The 16,358-nt window shown below is 41.0% G+C and overlaps 1 pseudogene; it reads left to right on the forward strand.

Moving 5' to 3' along the window:
• The first annotated feature begins 1,458 nt into the window (after nt 1–1,458).
• On the forward strand, nt 1,459–4,869 carry LOC136532301 (sesquithujene synthase A-like; annotated as a pseudogene).
• Nucleotides 4,870–16,358: the final 11,489 nt, after the last annotated feature.

Below are 16,358 nucleotides of genomic sequence, written 5' to 3' on the forward strand. Positions count from 1 at the left end.
ATAATTTATGATGGCAAGTAAGGGATACTTATAAGTTTTGATGGCATATAGGGGATTTTCTCTTGTTTCTTTGACCGTGGTGCACAGCAGGCAGCTGCTCCTTGTTTGGCATATGCTTGCAGCAACGTGATTTGATTTTCCAAATCTTGAGTTGTCACTTTCGAGTTACATGAGCCAAATTATTGCCTGCTCATTTAGCTAGTCTTAATCTTGTACGAGTGATTTTTGGTGTTGCTGTTAAGTTTTTTTTTTGTTGCTGCTCGTGACACTTTTTCTCAGTAAATTTGGGTTCTCTGGTTCTGTCGGACCTTGGAAATTCCGATCAGTCACCTGCAATTTCGGGTCTGACCCTGTGTCGTAGTTCTGGTCCGTCCGTGTCTTGTGCGTTTGAGTTCTGTTTCTCGTTCCACTTTCGCTGTCGTGTCCCGCTGTGTTTCTAGGCAACATCCAGGCACTTGTTTGGCTTGTGGACATCACGATTGTTGCGTCTTGTGTTTGGCGGTGATTTTGGGACAATGGTTCAAAGTTTCGAAAGAAATTTGAGGCTCCCATTCATCAATCCCTCTGGTCGCTGTTTTCGGTCTTTCACTGCCATTGCCCAGAACCAAATGCAAAGGGTTCAACACCATGGTGGCTCTGGTAACTTGGCAACTATGGAAAGAACGGAATGCCAAAACATTTAAGAACACAGCAACGATGTCGCTCTCAAACTCTCAATCTAGATCAAGATCCAAGGATAAGCCTGGATTGCTCCTGGCTTCAGGCACATTATTGGTCGTCTCTGGGTAGGACCAAGTCAAAAATTGAATCGGGCAATCGAAATTAACATTGTTTCCCTCAATTTCCCTAAAAGACAGTTTGAATACGAAATCATTTCAAAAATTGATTAAATAAATCCAACATTTTGTCTCTTTCCTTCACAGATCTGTCATTTGTGCAACTGGTACTATACACATCTATTCTTCTTCCTAGAGACGACAAAATATCCTTTTTTCGTGGATCAAGGTGTTTTTTTATATTATTGGCCAGTTGCGTTAACTTCAATTTTCTTCATTGCAAGTAGCTTCGCATGCATAAAGTATGAGTCCTGTCTCCTGTCTGCCGTGCACGTAGCCGGCTGGTTCATTTGTTTTCTGCTTCATTTGTCAGTTAGATGGATCAAACCTGCTTGTACGTACGGAGTACAAAGCACAGAGTCTGAAAACAGTGCCACGTGTGTATGCAGAAGCAGAAAACCTGCTTTCCACCTCTCAAGAAAGAAACAAAGATATGAGAACCCGCTTTCATCGTCACAACGTCAGCATTGCACAAATTGGTTGAACTAAATTTGCTTCCTGGCCGGTGTAGTAACTTCTTGTCGGCGCATGCCTGCATCGTGTATAAATAGCCCTGTAATGCCACACATATAGGCATCAACAAATCTCTCAGAAATCTTAACTGGCTAGGCTGTAGATCAAATTGTTTGAGAGCATGGCGCCTCCTCCAGCACAACATTTCAGCGAGGCAGAGGAGCTGCGAAAGGCTACTACCTTCCACCCAAGCCTATGGGGCGATTTCTTCCTCACTTACCAGCCGCCAACTGCACCTCAGGTAATTAACAACTGCATCTCGCTGAAGATCATCATCAGGGGATAAACTTTTTTGACATACATATATATAGATGTAGGTTGGTGAAATTGACCTATACTTGTCCTCCACGCAGCAAGCATACATGGAAGAACGAGCTGAGGTATTAAGAGAAGATGTTAGGAAGATTTTGATGGGCTCAACTGAATTACCAGAAACACTGAATCTTATACTCACATTGCAACGACTTGGACTGGATTACTACTACGAGAATGAGATAGACAAGTTGCTGCAGGGTATTTACAACTCCGATTACAATAATAAAGATCTAAACTTAGTTTCCCTGCGGTTTTATCTTCTTCGAAAGAATGGTTACTATGTGTCATCAGGTAAGATATGATCTTGCACTCAAAACAGTGTTTTTTCTTCTAGAGTTCCATGGTAATCCCCCATCATCATTGGAGTGAGGACCAATTAATGTCACATCAAATGTTTTAACTGTGAAAAATAGGACATGACTATTATTCACTTTGAGGCAATTTTGCAGATGTATTTCTACACTTTAAAACAGAAGAAGGGGGCTTTGCTTATGCTGACACGAGAAGCTTGTTAAGCTTGTATAATGCAGCATATTTGAGGAGACATGGAGAGAAGGTACTGGATGAAGCAATTTCTTTCACAAGACGTTGCCTTCAAGATATCCTTGAACTTCCAGAATCGCCATTTGCAAAGGAGGTGTCCGCTTCACTTCATACCCCACTTTTTAGAAGGGTTGGAATATTAGAAGCAAGAAATTACATACCCATTTATGAAAAAGACGCTACAATGAATGAAGCCATATTGGAGCTTGCAGAACTGAATTTTAACCTTCAACAGCTTGTTTTCTGTGAAGAGTTAAAGCATTGCACAGTGTAAGATTATTTTCATCTTACTTCGACTCGACGTGCAGTTTCAGTCCTAGGATTTACTTGACTTATCTTAACATGCATGGTAGGTGGTGGAAGGAGTTCCTAGCCAAATCAAAGATGACTTTTGTTAGAGATAGAATAGTGGAGACATATTTCTGGATGAATGGGGCATGCTATCATCCTCCATACTCTCGTTCCCGAATTATACAAACAAAGATCACATCTTTTATTACAATAATTGATGATATGTTTGACACATATGGTACCACCGAAGAGTGCATGAAATTTGTTGAAGCAGTTGGCAGGTAACAATGATCTTCCAAAATCATGTCACATGTTTTTTATTTTAAAAATATTACATGCATTAACTATTGAATACATATTGGATGGCATGTCATTGATTTACATACACATATACGAAAAGAAAGAAACTAAAATTTTCCCTGTGAGTCTGTCATAAAGGGATGATATTACGTGGAGATATGTCCACGACATGAAGCTCTTTTGGTGCTGAGATGTACTGAGTTTCATTACTGATAAGCAACGAAATTCAAACAATAATGTGTACACCAAACATATACAAGCAACAATATAAAAATTCACTATTTTTTCAAATAGTAATACCCGTTCAAAGGAAAACCACAAATAATTTATCAGTAATATAATAATATTTGAATCAAAATAATGATACCATTAGTATGCAATGTAATGATCCTAAAAATAAATTTTGAAAAATACATTCAGTGCTTTTTGAAACGCTTCTCTCTAGAGAGCTTTAATACTATAGGAAACCAAATCCTAACTTTGTAAAATGCAGATGGGATGTAAGTGCAGTACCTCTTCTCCCAGAGTATATGAAGGGTTTCTACTTATTTCTGTTGGACACATTTCATTCATTTGAGGATGAGTTAGGGGCAGAGAAGAGTTACCGTGTGCTTTATCTAAAACTGGCGGTGAGTATTCTACATACCCGGTTATGAATGTCTTATACTTGAGCATTGCCAAGGAACACAGTCAACGCAATCAGCTAGAAATACTAGGCTCTATCAAATTGAGTTATGTTACTGACATGAAAAAAAAACCTACTTATTGTACAAAGAAATTTAATAATAGATAATGAACTTCGAGCCTAGGTTTGATGACTATCATTATCTAAGAATTATAAAGAACTAACCCTGCTATATGCTCTTCTAGTTCCTATGACCATTAAAAGCAGCGCATGCATGAGCCGGCCGGCAAACAGACTTGGTCATTGCAGTCATAATTGAAGCAAAATCCGTAGATAAATTTCTTTGCCTAATATTAAAAATCGAGTTCTTTAATTATGCATGATATTTTGATTGGTCATAAATTAATTCAGGGACTAGATGGATACATGTGGTGTTGACTATGTACGAAATGCCTTTATTTTCTAGTAAAACTTTTCTTGGGAACTGTATTGCCCATAAACATGAAAATCAATAAAGTTTTTACCTGAACAATGGAACTTATGCAATGCAACCTATCATTATTTCAATTCAGTTATTTTTATTTCAAGCAGCCTATTTTATCAAGCAGCAATGGTATTAGAATCAGAAATAATTTTCACACATTTCCATATTTCATATAGATGGAGCGTTTGGTTCAGCAGTACTACAATGAAATAAAATGGCGTGATGAAGACTATGTGCCAAAAACAATGAGTGAACACCTTCAAGTTTGAATGGAAAGCATTGCATGCATCCCTATTACATGTGCCGCATTTGTTGGAATGGGTGACATAATAACAAAGGAGACACTCGAGTGGCTTTTGAGCTTTCCTCAATTTCTAATGTCTTTTGGTATATATGTACGCCTCTCAAATGATGTCGCATCAACCATGGTATTTCTCTATTTCTAAACGAGTATAGCTTCATGCAAAAACAGTAAATTGAATTCTTCTCAGTATCCATTTATCTAACGAATTGGTTAGATTCTATTCATAACATTCACGATAATTTTACATTTACAGTGAAGCTGGATATTGCTTTATGTCAGTACAGAATCACAACGTTAGGATGATTAAACTAGTTGTTATTATAACACACCTGACATTATTCTTTCTTACGACAATGTTTCACAGCGTGAACAAACAAAAGACCACAGTGCCTCCACTGTCCATTGCTACATGAAGGAGCATGGAACAACAATGAATGATGCATGCGAAAAGATAAAAGAACTTGCTGAAGATAAATGGAAGGACATGTTAGAACAATGCCTTGCACTGACAGAACTACCAAAGGTCATGCCACGAACAGTGTTTGACTTCGCAAGAACCGTAGATAATATGTACAAGAATGATCATGATGGATACACTTCTTCAGAAGCACTCAAAGAAATGATAGAACTACTATTCGTGAAGCCAATACCCAAATGAAGCTTGTCAAGTGGTGGTACAACCGTATAAGTAATAATATATGAGCTATATATTTTGTGCTTTTAAAACAATATAACCACAGTCTTGTTTGAGGACGTCGAGATATACCCAAAATATGGTCAGCAGCTACATGGGATGCTTGACGAACTCAATAGGTATCATTAAGCTAAATTAAGTATAATGTGTTCATCATCATGTGCAGAATGACAGTGGTCCTAGTGGTTATTCTCAAGTTCTGCAGGGAAATAGAAATATGCATGTTACTCGAAAATGGCATTGTATTTTGCATGTATTATGTAATAGTGAACAACTTTTCTCAATACATTGCTCTGGTTTCAACTATGACTTGGATATAATAATACTGAATAGTGCATCAGTCGTGGTCACTAGTAGAGAACAGACCTTTGATCCTCGACCAAAATGGACTCTAGTCCCAGAATTTTTTGCCCCCGGGACTAGAAATACCTTTAGTCCCGGTTGGTGGCTCCAACCGGGACTAAAGGTCCCTGCCCAACGGCTACTGCGCCAGACAGAGGTGGCAGAGACCTTTAGTCCCGGTTGGAGCCACCAACTGGGACTAAAGATATACTTTTACTCCCGGTTGGTGGATCCAACCGGGAGTAAAGGTCTACTCCCGGGCCGTGGCTGCGCCCGGGGTTGGAAAGTTACCTTTAGTCCCGGTTGGAGCCACCAACCGGGACTAAATGTTCTCCCTTTATATATCGGCCGTCTCCTTCTTCCTCCCCGAGCCCGAGCTCAGCACATTTTGAAGCTCACTGCACTAGTGTTCTTGCTTCCTCCCTCCCTCCATTGTTCCTCCATCCATTCTTCGATTCCTCCGTCGATTCTTCAGTCGTAAAGGTTACCAATCTCATACTCTCATTTTTCACCATTGTCTTATGCCATTTTGTTCACTATATATATATGGTTCTTTATTGTGGTTTTTTTCATTTGTAAGCAATTTGAGTTCAAAATCACTTCAAGCTTGCATATTTACATGAAAGAAGGTTAAAGTATATATAAATATAAACTTAGAAAATAGTTAGAAAATTATAGCAAATCCATACTAGTTGAACTTGCGGACCGTGTTCAGCTCGGCGAGCATGTTCTCTGCCGAGCAGTAACGGACGTCAAGGAGGAGCTTTGATTCTACGAGGGAGAGCGGCAACGGTCGTGGAAGACCGTGTTCCCTTCCTCGTAGAATCGGAGCTCTTCCATGGCCAAGTACGGTGCCGTCCGGTGGAGAAATGCTCGCCGAGATGATCACGTAAGCAAGTTCAACTAGTACGGATGATTATTTATTCACATGTCCCGATATCATCGCAGTAGTCTGTCAATCACTGTACCCAAACGTAGTATATATATAAATATAAACTTAGAAAATAGTTAGAAAATTATAGAAAATCCGTACTAGTTGAACTTGCGGACCGTGTTCATCTCGGCGAGCATGTTCTCTGCCGAGCGGTAACGGACGTCAAGGAGGAGCTTTGATTCTACGAGGAAGAGCGACAACGGTCGTGGAAGACCGTGTTCCCTTCCTCGTAGAATCGGAGCTCTTCCTTGACCAAGTACGGTGCCGTCCGGTGGAGAAATACTCGCCGAGATGATCACGTAAGCAAGGTCAACTAGTACGGATGGTTATTTATTCACATGTCCCGATATCATCGCAGTAGTCTGTCAATCACCGTACCTAAACGTAGTATATATAAATATAAACTTAGAAAATAGTTAGAAAATTATAGAAAATCCGTACTAGTTGAACTTGCGGACCGTGTTCATCTCGGCGAGCATGTTCTCTGCCGAGCGGTAACGGATATCAAGGAGGAGCTTTGATTCTACGAGGGAGAGCGACAACGGTCGTGGAAGACCGTGTTCCCTTCCTCGTAGAATCGGAGCTCTTCCTTGACCAAGTACGGTGCCGTCCGGTGGAGAAATGCTCGCCGAGATGATCACATAAGCAAGGTCAACTAGTACGGATGGTTATTTATTAAAACATGTTTTTGAGCTATAATGTATTAAAAAATGAGTATAGAGATCTAGATAATTTTATAGTTTCTTAATTTTATTTGTTTATAAAAGGAGAAATTTATAGTGTATTAAAAAATGAGTATAGAGAGTAGATGGCAACTGCTTTCGGGTCCTCGGCCTCTCATGGGTTTCCAAAGCGACTTAGGCCGGGCCTCCCTCTCATTCCATGCGGCAAGTGTCGTGATGAGACGAAGATTGTGATGGAGTACCGAGTGAAGAAGAAGGGTCCCAACAAGGATCGTATCTTCTACAAGTGTCCGGATCGCAATGTGAGTTATTTTATCGTATTTAATGATTATGGTTAGTTTATACCTATTTTCATGATGGTTGTGATTAAAGTTCTAATTTTTTGTTTTAATTTCAGTGGGATGGCAGTGGACGATATTCAGGCTTCTACTGGGAGGAAGAGTATATTGAACTCGTGCAAAAATATCTTGCACAACAGGCAGATACGGCGGCTAATGAGGCAGTGATCCAGCCAAAGAAGCCCAAAGATGTTGCATAATCGGGGGATCTGTCTGTTTTAGTTGAGATTGGTCGCGAAATCCTTGTGCTCCTGAAATGTATTTTAGCTTTAATTCTTTTAGTGGTAGTTGGGATTGTCTACATTGTAGCGATGCTTTCATAAATTTGTATCTTTTGTGGTGGCACGCATGTTGTATAAATAATTAATTATGATCTAGGTTTTAATATGGTATTTATGTCATGTAATGCAGATGAGCTGTCATTGGATGTATAATGCTGATCGCCGCTCCAAAGAGTTCATTAACGACGTGCATTCTTTGTTACATGCGGCCGAGGCAAATAAACGCGACGGTTTCATGTGCTGCCCATGTGCCATATGTAAGAATACGGTGGAATATCCTTGCTCAAGGACTCTTCATTCACACTTGTTCAAGTCGGGTTTCATGCCAAACTATATTTGTTGGAAAAAGCACGGAGAAACCGGTGTTGTAATGGAAGAAGGTGAAGAAGAACAATGGGACGACAATGATATTATTCCCGATGGTGCGTGCTTCAATGATACTGCAATGGGAGAAGCTGAAGAAGAGGTAGCCGTAGAAGATGAGCCAGCTGATGATCTTTCTCAGGTCATTCGTGACGCACAAAGAGAATGTGAAAGTGAAAAGGAGAAGATCAAGTTCGAGCGGATGCTAGAAGATCACAAGAAATTATTGTACCCAACTTATGATGCAGGGCAGAAAAAGTTGGGAACCACACTAGAATTGCTGCAATGGAAGGCAAAGAATGGTGTGAACCACAACAGTAGACCTTAGTAATATTGGGTACAAAGACGAACCATTCGTCCTTGCCAAGGATGTGAATCAGGTGTTCTATGTCAATGATATATCTACCAAACCAAAAAGAGGGAAAACGATAATGACTCAACCAAAGAGCCAAAGCACCACATAGTTCTTTCAGGGAAAAGAGTCATCGTGGGAATTGAGGACAAGTCGGACATGTCAGAAGATTATGAAAAGGATGACCGAATTCCGCCATTCAAAGTGAACAAAGACCCTAGCATCTTGGTAAATGATGAGGACACTCCATGGTTACGACGCGATCATAACCAAGGGACATACGTAAAGAAGAAGTTCACTGCTATGCCCACTTGATGATATAGTGATTTAATGTAGTGTGTGTTTGAGATATTATGTAATAATTGTGAATTTAGATGTTTATTATGTCATGTTTCAAATTAAATCAATGTTTGATTTGGTGGGATTTCTCTCTCAAAAAGGTAAATGAGGATATTGAGTGATGAAAAATTAAAATATTAACGTTAAAATAATGTGAAAACAAATTTCCTGTCCAAAACCAATAGTTTTAATAATTTTAATTAAACACTACATTTTTGCATTAACGAAATAATAAATATTAGTTACATTATGTTTTATAATTGTAACAAAAAATAAAAAAAGCTAGGTAATAGATTTTTCCTATGTGCAATAAAGAAAAAGAAAATCCATATTTTTAACAAAATAATTTTATGCCTTTTATTTAATTTACTATGTATTTAACAAAAACTATTGCATTTCTATTGTATTTAACAAGACTATTGCTTAAAACAGGCGGGAAACGAAACTACAGGCCACCTTTACTCCCGAGTGGGAAGCCCACCCGGGAGTAAAGGTGGGCTGCAATTTTGTGACCCGCCAAAAAAAACCCTTTACTCCCAGTACTTGTTACCAACCGGGAGTAAAGGTATACCTTTACTCCCGGTTGGTAACTCACACCGGGAGTAAAGACCCTTTACTCCCGGATGGTGGCTGGCACCGGGAGTAATTCTCTCTGGTATATAACCGCCAGCGCCTGGCGTAGATCGATCCGCTCGTCTTCTTCCTCGTCGAACACCGCCGCCCTCTTCTTCCTCACACCGCCGTCCGTTCACCTTCCGTGACACCGCCGCCCTCTTCTTCCTCATGCGGCCTCCACCGCGCGCGCCCGTGCCCCTCCTCCGCGCATGCCCGTGCCCCTCCTCCGCGCGCGCCCATGGCCCTCCACCGCGCCCTCCTTCGCGCGCGTCCGAGGCCCTCCACTGCCGAGCTCGAGGTGATCAGTTCGTCTCTCTGTACATTCTCAGACGGTGGCCGGAAAACTTCAAAAAATGTTATATTTTGCTGTGATACCGAATAGATCTAAAACGTAGAAATTTGTTCTCCTGAACTGAAAACATTTCTCTTTTGAAAGTAGAACATTGTTTCATGAATCTAGAACATTGCCTTTGCTCAATACAAGAATTTTTTCTATCTTCATAGATCAATGTTTGTTAACGAAATTTTATCCAAATATATTCATGTAGGGTCTTTTTTTTTGAAGGATTTGTTGTAGGATATATAATGGTCAAATAGGAACTCAATTTGGATACCTAGTTTGTAAACTAAGTGTTTTTTAGTTTATAAAAAAATATCACATGTGATGATGTAAGCAGTTTTGGTTGGACTTGCATGCATGGCTACAGACAATTTGGGCCACAAGAAAGAAAAGTCCAAAAAGAAGATAAATTCTTATCATTTCGGAAATAGTAATGGTTATATTAGCAATAAGACACATATACTTACATTTCATAATGACTTATACTTACATTATCAGCATAGAATTTTCTCATATGATGAATGACTACATGGTTCACATGGTACATAGGATCACAACATCATGCACCGACACCGCCCCGGCCCGCCTCACGTCGTCATCGTCAGCACACCGGCCCGCCTCACATCGTCGTCGTCAGCACACTGGCCACCGCGCCGACATGTATATATACGCCATTTGTATTCATATGCATGTATATATACGTCGCGAAGCACCGCCGCCCTCGTTCGCCCATGCATTTCTATGTATACGACGGAGCACCGCCGCCCTCGTTCACCCATGTGTACAGACATATATACGGCGGAGTGGAGCACCGCCACTCTTGTCACACCGCCCTCTCTCACGGCCTATTCGATCAACATTCGTATTATCGTTATCGTTAACGCTAAACAATCACACCAGGGCAAACCGCGCTGTTGATGTCACCGACGTGGTTCGCCCTAGTCACCGACGTAATTCGCCCTCGGCCATTTATGTATAGCCCTAATTCGCCCTAGTACCGACGCAGTTCACCACAGCCCTAGTGTGGCGAATTGCGTCCGTGACCGAGGGGCAAGATTTAATAATGCATATTGTCCGTAGATTTTACGCATGTAAGCAAAGATTTGACGTACTATATATTGGTTTTGTTTTTTGAAGCTAGATGGCCGACCCGAGAAACATGGATGAGGAGGAGTTGATGATGAATTTGATCAACACTAGCACTCAAGTTGCCGGCGATGATGGTGCTAAAAATAACGTGCAAGAGGATGCAGATGACGGGAGTCAGTACTTAGCTCTTGAACAAAATGAGCAACAACATATTGGCCAAGTATATATTTTTTATTATTAGCTATATATATTATCATATGTCTTATGTGTGCTCATGACATTAAAAATAATGTTTATGTTTTGTAGCCCTCTGGATCGACATCAACAACTACAACGAAGAGTAAAAATGTTCGAGGTCCCAAAAAGCCATTGGAGGGCCGCTTCATCATCTTGGAGTTCAATGTGGATACAGGAGAACCGGGGGGGCCGAATAAAATGAAATTTGTGCACCACTATGGTTACCTTGTACGGGACCAGCTCCCGATTAGTACCCGTGAATGGAAGAAGAAGACCAATGCTCCTTATATCAGTTTTGTCTCTGATCATGACAAGATGTTAATTTGGAAAGATGTCTTGGTACATTTCAGGCTCCAAACAGATGGTTATGATGATATAATAGATGGTGATGAATTGAAGGAGCAAGTTAGGGATTGGGCAATGAAGAAGATGGCCACCCAGTTTCAGACTTGGAAGAAACACCTATACACGACGTATGTCAAGAAGAACATAGCACCAGATTTTACTGTCCCAGGCCCGATCTCAAAGCAGAGGCCCTATTGGGATGAGTTTGTATAGTACAAGACTTCGGAAGAGGGTGTGAGTCGGGTGATAAAGAACCAACGTAATGCCCAACAGAAGACATACCACCATAACTTGGGATCAGGTGGCTACCGACTACAATTTAAGAAGTGGAACAAAATGGAAGCAGACCTTCTTGCCAAGGGTATCGGACCAGAATCACTCGAGTGGGGAGAACGTGCAAAGAATTGGTTTTTTGCTCATGGGGGAACACTAGACCAGGAGACAGGGAAGTGCGTTTATGGCGCAAGACTGCAAGAAGCAGCAGAAAGATTGTTTTATGCTTAGAGAGTTACTGCTAGTGGTGCGTTCAGGCCCAACAGAGAGAAGGATGAGCTGACATACGCCATCGGGACTATTGAACATGGTGGCCGAACTAGAGGCAAAGGAGGTGTCTCGTGGGAGCATGGATTCCCTCAGGACAGACCTTCCTACAGAAGCCACCAGAGAAAGAAGGAAGAAGAGGCACATCGGCTCCAGAGGTTGGAGGAAGCGGTGCGTGAAGCACAGGAGCGGGAAAAAAACCTTGAAGCGAGAATGCAGGAGGAAATCAGAAGGCAAGTGCAAATAGCAGTGAGTGCAAGCAAGCAGGCATCAGAGCCAGGAATCAACATTAGCCAATTTGTTCAGTTGAAAAGCAGCTGCGCTTCCACGGAGATACCAAATCAAGGGGACACAGGACTACGCTTCCCTATGGATGATGTCACTGAACCTTGTACAACGTGTGAGCTACACATTTTGAAGGGGAATTCCACAATCAAGGTGGCTATCGGTCTTGTTAATCCTATCGACCGAACCAAGACACCAAGGATTCATGGGAATATAATCTAAGAAGGATATGCTACCATCTCGGTAGATAAAGCTGAAAAAGGTTTTAGTGATTTGCCTCTTGACATTCCTGGAGGTGATGGCAAGAAGACTCTAGGAGAAGTGGAGAAGACATTCATTCTATGGCGCAAGCGCTACATCATCATTCCAGGGATGTAGGCTCCACCTCCTCCTGAACTACCTCACCATAGGTACGTGCGGATGAAAACACTACATCATTAATTTGTATTGGCTTAAATAATTAACAATCTGCTCATAATAATATGTCATTCCTTTTTTGTAGCAGATCCTCCCCCAACCTAAATCCAATTGTTCAATCGCCAGATCATCATAGTGCTCTGTACGATGACATTGTGTTGGAAGGCGAGGCTGCATCCACACCATCTCCAAGGAGGTCTCCAACGCCACAGCCGCCACCTCCAAGGAGGTCTCCAACGCCGCTGCCAACACCTCCAAGGAGGTCTCCAACGCCTCCCCCGCCCCCGCCTACCAAGAAGCCTAGCAAGAGGCTAGCCCCTCAAACGAAGAACCAGTCCCCGCCTGCAAAGAAAGCCACAGTGAAACCAAGGGCTATTCCCAAAATAATATCTGAAGAGAAGGAAGAAGGAACTGATGCATATAAAAAAGATATGTCTAGATTCTATGACAAACTTAAAAAGAATCAAGAAGCAAGTAGAAACCCAGAGAAACCGTTCTTCTTTGTAGCTCCAGATATTCTAAGAAAAAGGGTGGCTTCTTACCAGCAACAACAGCGGGAATCTCGTAAGCCGTCCAAATCAACGTTATCGGACTATGACCGCACTCTCACCAAGTCAATTGAGGCGGCACAAAAAAAGAAGCGGGTAGGGAAAGGAGTTGCCCAACTCGGACAACAAGCGCACCAATCAGTCCCCCGCTAGTTGTTGGTAATGAATATGGTTCGAATTTAGGATTAATGCATCAGGCAAACATACGTCCGGATGTCGATTTGGATCACCTTGGTGAATTTATTGATGAGACTGGTCTCGACCTTTACGAGATGTTTGGTGATGGAAACATTGAGAGTGCGGCGGAGGTTGATATTTGGAAAAAAAAAATTGTACTAGGCCAGAGTCTATACAACCCTCAAGCCTTATCTGATCTGGGGACGCAAATGTACCTGCTAAACAAGTGGTACATGCAGGCGTCTACCGGTGGAGACTTCTGTGTTGGTGTCAGAATTAGAGACGAACATTGGTTCCGTGGCGATGATGTTATGTATGTTGACTTTGCAGAATTTCATCAACTATGCCACCTGACCTCTCTGGACAAAGTTATCATTAGCTGCTATTGCCTGTAAGTAATAATTCTTTCGATCTATTATTAAACTCATCATATGTGTGTATATGCATATAAATTATCCTAACAAGTACTATATATATGTAGATTTACAATGATAGAGCTCAGAAAGGAAAGCTGCAATGAAATTGGTTTTGTTGATCCCCATATAGTATTCAAAGACCCAATTACTCCAAAGACTAATTGGAAGTCTGAGTCAGAGAGTAACCTCATGAACTTCTTAGTGAACCAACGCCACAAGAAGGATATACTCTTTCCCTATAACTTCAAGTGAGTGTTAATAATATCGATCATCCTTAATGGCTCATATGTTGATTCTAGTTAATTAATGAGTGTTATGCGTTATATCCTATAAACACATGCAGCAATCACTGAATATTGATGGACATCGATCTGGTGAAAAGTCACTTGATAATCTATGACTCGATGAGAAAACCACAACAAGACTACCAAGATATGATAGATATTATCCAGAGGTAATTTCGGGATCTCTAGCAACTATATATACACACAAACATGATGATTAACTATATCTGATGACGTGGTAAATTTTTTATTGGGCAGTGTTTGGAAAACCTTTATTGAGAAGCAACACATGGAAAAATGCAAAGCGCCACTGAATGTAATCCCGTTGAAAGTAAGTCCCCTGAATCGCATCATCTTTATTAATTAAACATATAGCTTTCACCGGGTCACCAGATTGGATGACAAATCTTTTTCTCGTAAAGTGGTGTCTGAGGCAGGAACAGGGAAACAACTACTGTGGTTACTATGTTTGCAAGTTTATCAAGGTGGTCTCCCAAAGAACTCCTACAGAGAGACTCAAAGTACGTTAAAAATACACTATATATTCATTTAATTATTATTATTGATTGTGTTACTATGTCTTTATATATATATGTACATATATTAATTTATTTTCCTTTAATTCAAACCTGTAGACTCGATGGTTGGAGGAAAAGGTCATACGGCAAGACTAAATCAAAGCAATTCAAGAGTCTATAGCCGGATTTTTTAATGAGCAGGTCATCGATTCCAAGGGCGAGTTCTACTTCGACCCAACACTGCCATGGAAGCCAAGCTAGAGGATGAGAGGAAACTTGTTATATCACAATAATTGTAATGCAATCTTTTTGTAATATATGCACATGAAATAATATAATGTAAAATACACATATGCATGCATGCATGTAAATATATATATAATGCATGCATGCATATATATATATATATATATATATATATATATTCTATGCTTGAATTGTGTGATTTAATACGTTCATTGTGCTTGAACCGAAACATACTATATGCGCGTATAAATGTATAATTAGCAGCGTACAATACGACTTCGAAAACCTATTTTGAAAAGAAAAGAAAAAAGGAATAAAACCTTTAGTCCCGGTTCGTATTACCAACCGGGACTAAAGGTGCCGGCCATCGTGGCATGTCACGAGGCACCTTTAGTCCCGGTTGGTAATACGAACCGGGACTAAAGGTCCTCCTTTAGTCCCGGTTCCTGACCCGGGACTAAAGGACCCCCTTTAATCCCGGGTGGGAAACCGGGACTAGAGGGGGTTCCCCACCGGGACTAAAGCTCTGTTCTCTACTAGTGGGTATAACTAATTAATTAAAAATATGGTCCATTGAGTTGTTACCAAGGTGGAATAATGCCCACCATCACAACTGAACCTTCCATAGAAAAACTGGACTTTGTTAATTATAGTTTTTCAAGTGTGAGGAGCAAATTTTATGCAGGCTGATGAATCACTAATCATCAGTTCCACGAGATAAAATGAGGACAAGCAAGGCCAAGCATAGTAAGCCAAGCTTCTCAGTGGACACATGTTTGTCCGTACCGAGTCATTACGTCAAGCAGCTACGTGCACCTGGACCTCGGTCTAACCCACTCAAAAAAAAAAAAACATGACCTTGCCGGACCCAATTAGCTCATCGGGCAGGCTCGGGCTATACTTTTTTGACCTGGCATGAATTTCAAGTCAGACGTTGGCATGAAGTTTAGCCCACGGGCTGACCTGTTTTTTTTTTTTTTTAGAAAACACGGGCTGACCTGATGGATCAACCAAAACAATAAATAGTGCAAATGCAAGCGCAGCACAGCAGCCTAACAACCTCCTAGCTCCTATGTGGCCCAGCAGGTACGTAACAGCCCAACTTGGCTCTCTCTATACAGAGAGAGACTTACTGTTCTATGGCCACTTTGAATTTTAATAATTACTATACTAATTTATGAGATTACTGTAACACATGTATCGTGAATGTGTATTTTCATTTTATCATAAATTAGTACAAATCGTAAATCATTGTTAATAAGACGAGGTTTTCTTTGGCGAGGTCGCAAAGAGGCCAATGGGGGCTGCTGTTTGGCGTGGGATGGGAGAAAGTGCAAATGCCTTTGGAACTCGGTGGCTTGGGTATCCAAAACTTGGAAACTATGGGTTGGGCTCTACAAATGAAGTGGTTGTGGTCACTACTGGAATCTCGATTTTTTCTGTGGGTGATGAATTTTTCTGTGCGTTTTTCTCGACACGCACAGAAAAATTATGATTTTTCTGTCGGTTCCAAAATATACCGACAGAAAAATATGAAAACCCACAGAAAAATTGTATGATTTTTCTGTGCGTGACAATATACACACAGAAAAAATCATCACTCACAGAAAAATATAATTTATTGTGTCGGTTCTTTAAAAACGCACAGAAAAAAATGTGCACGCACAGAAAAATCCAAACCCTAATCCAGCCGCTGCGCCCCCCAAACACCCTCTCACGCGCGCAGTAGACCGCGCCCCCTCCCTCACTCTCTCCTTTCAACGC

This window comes from Miscanthus floridulus, unplaced genomic scaffold (assembly GCF_019320115.1).
Source record: "Miscanthus floridulus cultivar M001 unplaced genomic scaffold, ASM1932011v1 fs_573_1_2, whole genome shotgun sequence".
Classification (NCBI taxonomy): domain Eukaryota; kingdom Viridiplantae; phylum Streptophyta; class Magnoliopsida; order Poales; family Poaceae; genus Miscanthus; species Miscanthus floridulus.